Below are 7,615 nucleotides of genomic sequence, written 5' to 3'. Positions count from 1 at the left end.
TCCCATTAATTTCACCAGTACTTTTTCTTTACTAACCTTAATTACTTTAAGTTCCTCACTCATTAGCCCCTTGATTCCCCACTATTTCTGGTATGTTTTTTGTGTATTCTACTGTGAAGAACGATAAAAGTAGTTGTTTAACGTCTCTGCCATTTCCTTATTCCCGAATATAATTTCTCCTGTCTCTGCCTCCAAGGGACCAATGTTTACTTTCGCTAATCTCTTCCTTTATACACACTTGTAGAAATTCTTACAATCCATTTTTATATTCCTTTCTGGTTTACCCTCATCCTATTTTCTCCCTTTTTATCAGTTTCTTGGTCATCCTTTGATCATTTCTAAAACTCTTCAAATCCTCAGTCTACTACTCTTTATGGCAACATTGTAAGCCTCTTCTTTTAACGTAATACTACCCTTAATTTCTCCAGTTAAGCAAGGTTGTACCACTTTTCTAGTGAAGTTTTTAATCCTCAAGGGAATGTATTTTCGTTGAGAATTATGAATTATTTCTTTAAATGTTCGCCATTGCTTATCTCCAAACATATTTTTAATTTAATTTCCCAAACTACCTTAGCGAACTTGCCACTGATAACTACTTAATTGGCTTTGTTTAAATTTAAGAGCCTAGTTTCGGAACTAACGACAGCACTCTCAACTCAATATGAAATTCTATTATATTATGATCATTGTTCGTCAGAGGATCATTTACTCTAAGATTAATAATTATCATAGAATCATAGAATGGACCATCTGGACATCTGGACCATCCGACCCATCAATCCCGTACCTGCCTTTTGTAAGACCAATCCGGTTAGTCCCATTCCCCGTGGCCCTGCATTTTCCCCTTCAAGTATTTATCAAACTCCTTTTTGAAAGCAACGATTGAATCTGCTTCCAACACCCTTTCAGGCAGCGCATTCCAGATCATAACTATTCGCTGAATAAAAAAGTTTTTCCTCATGTCGCCTTTGGTTCTTTTGCCAAACACCTCAAATCTGTGTCCTCTGGTTCCCGACCCTTCCGCCAATTAGAACAGCTTCTCTTGATTGATTTCATCTGAACCCTTCATGGCTTTGAAAACTTCTCTCAAATCTCCTCTGAACTTTCACTGCTCCAAGGAGAACAACCCCAGTACCGGGAAAATGTGGTCACTTCGTTCTGCTTCATTAATTTTGGCATTAAACAGACCTTTGAACAGTGGCCAATTGACCCTGTTCCGGTGGTACTTTTTGGTGCAAAATGCCGATGCATTGGCCGGGAATCGAACCCGGGTCTCCCGCGTGGCAGGCGAGAATTCTACCCCTGAACCACCAATGCTTGTACCAATCGTTCCTGCATGTGTCCATTTGGAATTCTATCTGAACGAACATGCCGTTTTCAGCTGCGATGACTGAGTGGTGAAAGAGTTGGGCTCAAAATTCCAAGGGGGTTTTCCTTCCTCGGTTTGAATTCTGCTGGTAGCGCGACCATTTACAGATCTCGGTGCTTTCAATTGGATGTTAAAACTTCTCTTGCAAGATTTCAAGACCCGAGAAGGAATCTGTAACTTAAATTCTGCTAGTTTGCTACACCTGACATTTATAAACTTTATTTTATTTGCATTCATCACATAAGAACATAAGAAATAAGAGCAGGAGTAGGCTAATCGGCCCCTCGAGCCTGCTCCGCAATTCAATCAGATCATGGCTGATCTGATCCGAACTGCAAATCTAAAGAACACAAGAAGTAGGAGCAGGACCCAGCCACTCAGCCCCTGGGCCCGCTCTATCTCTCCCTGTCTTTAGCTTTTCTCTCTGTGCTGTCCCCAATGGACTTCTCAGGCTTCCTTGAACGGGGAAGGCTGATCTAACCTGCAACACTAGCAGAGAAGGGTGAAGAAATAAAAGAATGAGACGGTAGGAAAAGTAAAGGGGCAATCCAGCTGATGCAACCAATGTCGACACATTAATGCCTCTTTGCACTCAGAGTGAAACAAAACACTAATTTGATTAAAGTATACCTATGGTAGAGTGTATGTTATCACGATGCGGAGAAATTTACTTGCGAGCATTGGTGCTTGAGGGGTAGAATTCTTGCTTGCAGTAATTCTATTCCTGTAAAACTAGTTCCTGAAGTGTAGGATGGAAAGTATCCTGGCTGAGCGGTCGGAGGCGCTGGTTTAAAGATCCCGGTAAATCCCACGATTTGTAAATGGATGAAAATCATAGTTTTCGTCTCCAAAACCACAGCCTCCCTCCTCTAAACAAGTAATACTAAACATCTCATCTGCTATTGTAACAGCGTAGGCCGGAGGAACCACATGGCAATTCAAATAAGTAGATGCATTTTGGAACACACCAATTGTACCTTCAACTCCGGTCGAAATGTTCATAAGGAAAAGGATTGTTTGATCTCGGTGAGACTCGAATTAACAACCTCGGCATTTCCCCAGAATCTACGGCATAAAAAGACCGCGCACTGACCGATTGCACCACTAGAGCCCGGTCACTCTGATCACCTGTCCCACTCTGCTGGAAAGAATCTGAACATAAAATGTCCTTACCTGTGGAAACGTGTCCTGTCCCCGTGATGAAAATAATATCTGCACTTTAACTTTCAGCTACTTTCACATCCTCTGCTCCTTCGCATTCCAATCGGGTTTTCTGTGAACAGGTCAAAATGAACATTGCCAAAAATTCTATCAGTGGTGAAATTTGAACCCAGAAACACCCCAGACATTGGATCCACGCACCTTTGACCACCAGCTCACGCTTCCATAAAACAGCACCACTGGTTAAAGGTCTGTTTAATGCTCAAATAAATGAATTAGAGCAAATTGACCGCATTTGCCGCGTGCTGGGATTGTTCCCTTGGAGCAGAGAAGGTTCAGAGGAGATTTGATATAAGTTTTCAAAGTCATGAAGGGTTCAGATAAAGTAAATAAAGAGAAGCTGTTCCCATTGGCGGAAGAGTCGGAAACCAGAGGACACAGATTTAAGGTGATTGGCAAAAGAAGCAAAGGCGACATGAGGAAAAACATTTTTACGCAACGAATAATTATAATCTTGAATGCGCTGCCTGAAAGGGTGTTGGAAGCAGATTCAATCGTGGCTTTTAAAAAGGAATTTGATAAATACTTGAAGGGGAAAAAATGCAGGGCTACCGGGAAAGGGCCTGACTGGATTGCTCTTACATAATGCCGGCATGGGTTCGATAGGTCGAATGGCCTCCTTCTGTACTGTGTCCATTCAATGATTCCACAATAATTATTATTTTACAAACAGTGAACAGCCCATCCCAAAAAGACGGTCCCGCTATAAAGCAGAGAGACACTTAATCCCTGTGAAAACGCAATGACCTCGACGTGATTTGAACACGCATCCTTCTAATCTGGAGTCAGACGCGCTACCGTTGCGCCACGCGGTCCACATCCAATAAATGGAGCCGTATCCATAAGAGGGAGATCAGTACCGACCGCCGCAGGGACTTCCAGACGCGGAAGCAGCAACAGCAACAGTTCCGCTTTCTCATCCAGTCGCTGCCCGGTCCCGGCCTGAGCCCTGTCTGGGAGCCGCCTGCCAGTCTCTCTTCACTGAACGAGATCATTAAAGGCTCCAGCAGCGCTGTCTCGGCGAATAACAACAGTTCAAAACCGCATTCCAGATGCGACAACAAACCCATCAGTTTTCCGCTGTTCTCCAGCTGCCGGAGTGAGAGAGGCTGCGACAACAGGATTTATGGAGGATCGAAGAGAGTGAAACTTTATTTGGGCTTTAGTGGGAAATCCAGTGAAAGTGAGTAAGAGCTCCAGGATTTGAACCAGTGAAACTGCCTTAGCGGGAATCAGATCCAAAGATCAACTGGCAACAGAGCCGTGCAGCCAATGTAAAATTTCGCTGTCACGCAGCCGATCAGCCATCCTTCCAGAACACAGTATCCGTCCATTCTCGCTTTCTTCTACAATATATGATGTGAAGCGATATCAGATTCAACACTTATTATTTCAAGTCAACAATATTATCCTCTCTTCACCAAATTCGTTTTGAATGTACGACTTGCTTTATCGTGATCTGTTTGCAGAATGAAGTGTTCTGAAGCTACATAAATGTGGAGACATTGGCTACGAACTCATCAGCTGGGTTTTAACTTTACTTTTCCTACCGTCTCAGCCAGCTGGTGTTGCTGGTTAGATCAGTTTTCACCATTCAAGGAAGCCTGAGAATTCGATCAATTGAATTATTTGGATAATAAATTAAACGATTGAATTATTTGTATAATAAATTGAACCCTTTAATTTATTATACAATTAATTTTTTAATTTATTCATAACAATTAAACACGTGAATTATTTATATAATAAATTATACACTTGAATTATTTATATAATAAATAAATCAATTGAATTATTTCGATAATAAATTAAACTAATTAATTATTTATTTAATAAATTAAACTATTGAATGATTTTTATAACAAACTATTGAGTTATTTTTATAATAAATTAAACATTTTAATTATTTTGATAATTAAACATTTGAAGTGTTTGTATAAAAAATAAACACTTGAATAAATCATATAATAAATGAAACAATTAAATTGTTTATACTATAAATTAAACAATTGAATTATTTATATAATAAATTAAACACTTGTCTTTATATAATAAATTAAACAATTGAATTATTGATATGATAAAATAAACTATTGAATTATTTATATATAAAATTAAAGGATTGAACTATTCATATAATAAATTAATCAATTGAATTATTTAGATAACCAATTAAGCTATTGAATTATTTATGTAATAAATTAAACACAAATTATTATAAAATAAATTAAACAATTGAATTTTTTATTAACAAATGAAAGACTTGTGTTCTTTATATAATAAATTAAACATTTGATGATATAACAAATTTTTTAAATGAATTATTTATATGATAAATTAAACACGAAGTTTTTATGCAATCAAGTAAACAATGTCATTATATAATACATTAAACAATTCAATTATTGATATATTAAGTTAAACTATTGAATTATTTATATAAGTTAAACAATTGAATTGTTTAGATAATAAATTAAACACATGAATTATTATATAATAAATTATACACATGAATAATTTATGTAAAAAATTAAACACTTATCGACAAGAGACAGAATCAGTGACAGATACAGAAATGCAAGGAAATAAACAAAGAGTATAAATGCCAGGTTCTGCAATCTAGAAGAATTTAAATTGCTGATTGGGAGATATTCCTTCTCGTGTCTTGAAATCTTGAAAGAAAGCATTGGTCGCCCGCCACGGCGGAATGGCTCTCCAGCTTTGAAAAATGTAAACGCGGTCAATTAGCTCTAGTTTATTCATTTGGACATTGAACAGATCGTTAAACAGTAACTCACCGAGTAGAATTCAAACCGGGGCAAGAAAACCCGAGTGGGGTGTGAGTCTAACGCTTCAAACACTGGGCTATTGGAGCTGCACAAAGCAGTTCTTGCACAGCTGCAGGTCAGACTGCGGGGGGTTATCACAGGGCCTCCGTCAGACTACATGTGCTTTCAAACAGGATTCCAAATGGACACATGCAGCAAATGGCCATACGAGGATTGGTGGTATTGGCGTTGAATTCTCGCCTGCTTATCATGCGACCCGGTTTTGATACCTGGCCAATGCAGGATCGTTTTACATTCTGCACCAATGAGGAACACGGGATCAGGAGTCGGCCATCTCGCCCATCGAGTCTGTTCCGCAATTCAGTCCACAAAAAGCAGAACAAATCGAATCCGACCAATTGCCGCACCATCAGTCTGCTCTCAATCATCAGCAAAGTGATGGAAGGTGTCGTCGACAGCGCTATCAAGCGGCACGAACTCACCAATAACCTGCTCACCGATGCTCAGTTTGGGTTCCACCAGGACAAATAGGCTCCAGATCTCATGACAGCCTTGGTCCAACCATGGACAAAAGAGCTGAATTCCAGAGGTGAGGTGAAAGTGACTGCCTTGACAGCAAGGCAGCATTTGACCAAGTGTGACATCAAGAAGCCCGAGTAAATTTGAAGTCAATGGGAATCAGGGAGAAAACTCTCCAGTGGTTGGAGTCATACCGAGCACAAAGGAAGATGGTAGAGTTTGTTGGAGGCCAATCATCTCAGCCCCAGGACATGGCTGCAGGAGTTCCTCAGGGCAGTGTCCTAGGCCCAACCATCTTCAGCTGCTTCATCAATGACCTTCCCTCCATCATAACGTCAGAAATGGGGATGTTTGCTGATGACTGCACAGTGTTCATTTCCATTCGCAACCCCTCAGATAATGAAGCCGTCCGAGCGCGCATGCAGCAAGACCTGGACAACATCCAGGCTTGGGCTCATAAGTGGCAAGTAACATTCGCGCCAGACAAGTGCCAGTCAAGAGACTTTCTAACCACCTCGCCTTGACTTTCAACGAGATTACCATCGCAGAATCACTCAAATCAACATCCTGGGGGTGACAACGGATCAGAAACTTAACTGGACCAACCACATAAATACTCTGGCGACAAGAGCAGGTCAGCGGCTGGGTATTCTGTGGCGAGTGAATCACCTCCTCATTCTCCAAAGCCTTTCCACCATCGACAAGGCATAAATCAGGAAGGTGATGGAATAATCTCCACTTGCCTGGATGGGTACAGCTCCAACAACACTCAAGAAGCTCGACACCATCCAGGACAAAGCAGCCCGCTTGATTGGCACCCCATCCTCCACACTAAACATTCACTCCCTTCACCACCGGTGCACAGTGGCTGCAGTGTGTACCTTCCACAGGGTGGACTGCAGCAACTCGCCAAGGCTTCTTCAACAGCACCTCCCAAACCCGCGACCTCTACCACCTAGAAGGAAAAGAGCAGCAGGCACATGGGAACAAAACCGCCTGCACGTTCCTCTGCAATTCACACCCCGTCCCGACTTGGAAATATATCGCCGTTCCCTCGTCGTCACTGGGTAAAAATCCTGGAACTCCCAACCTAACAGCACTGTGGGAGAACCTTCACCACACGGACTTCAGCAGTTGAAGAAGACGGCTCACGACCACCTTCTCAAGGGCAGTAAGGGATGGACAATAAATGCTGGCCTTGCCAGCGACGCCCACATTCCATGAATATTTTAAAAATGTCTGACCTGTGACCTAACTCCCTAAAACCGCCTCAGCCCCATATCTCTTCGTAACTTCGGTTAACAAAAACCTGTCAATCTAAGATTTAAAATTTACAATTGAGGTCGCTTCAACTGCCGTTTGCTGAACCGTGTTCCAAACTTCTACCAACCTTTGCGTGTAGAAGTATTTCCTAACTTTATTCCTGAAAGTCCTGGCTCTAATTTTTACGATATGTTCCCTAATCCTAGACTCCCCAACCAGCGGAAATAGTTTCTCTCTATCTACCCCTTCAGTTCCCCTTAATATCTTGAAACTTCGATCAAATCACCCCTTACTCTTCTGAATTCTAGGGAATGCAACATAGGAACAGGAATAGGCCATTCAGCCCCTCGTTCCTGCTCTGCCATTTGATAAGATCATGGCTGATCTGTGATCTAACTCCATATACCTGCCTATGGCCCATATCCCTTAATACCTTTGGTTGCCATAAAGAAAC

General features: G+C 41.2%; 2 non-coding genes across 2 annotated transcripts; both read right to left on the bottom strand.

The window, feature by feature from the left end:
- Positions 1-1,246: 1,246 nt before the first annotated feature.
- Positions 1,247-1,317, bottom strand: trnag-gcc (transfer RNA glycine (anticodon GCC)). Its single transcript has one exon. It is a non-coding gene; the product is annotated as a tRNA-Gly (tRNA).
- Positions 1,318-3,333: 2,016 nt separating this feature from the next.
- Positions 3,334-3,405, bottom strand: trnaw-cca (transfer RNA tryptophan (anticodon CCA)). Its single transcript has one exon. It is a non-coding gene; the product is annotated as a tRNA-Trp (tRNA).
- Between the last annotated feature and the right edge of the window lie 4,210 nt (positions 3,406-7,615).

This window comes from Heptranchias perlo, chromosome 20 (genome assembly GCF_035084215.1).
Source record: "Heptranchias perlo isolate sHepPer1 chromosome 20, sHepPer1.hap1, whole genome shotgun sequence".
Taxonomy (NCBI): Eukaryota; Metazoa; Chordata; class Chondrichthyes; order Hexanchiformes; family Hexanchidae; genus Heptranchias; species Heptranchias perlo.
The sequence above is the reverse complement of the archived record's forward strand: the minus strand, read 5'-3'. Positions and strand labels throughout refer to the sequence as shown.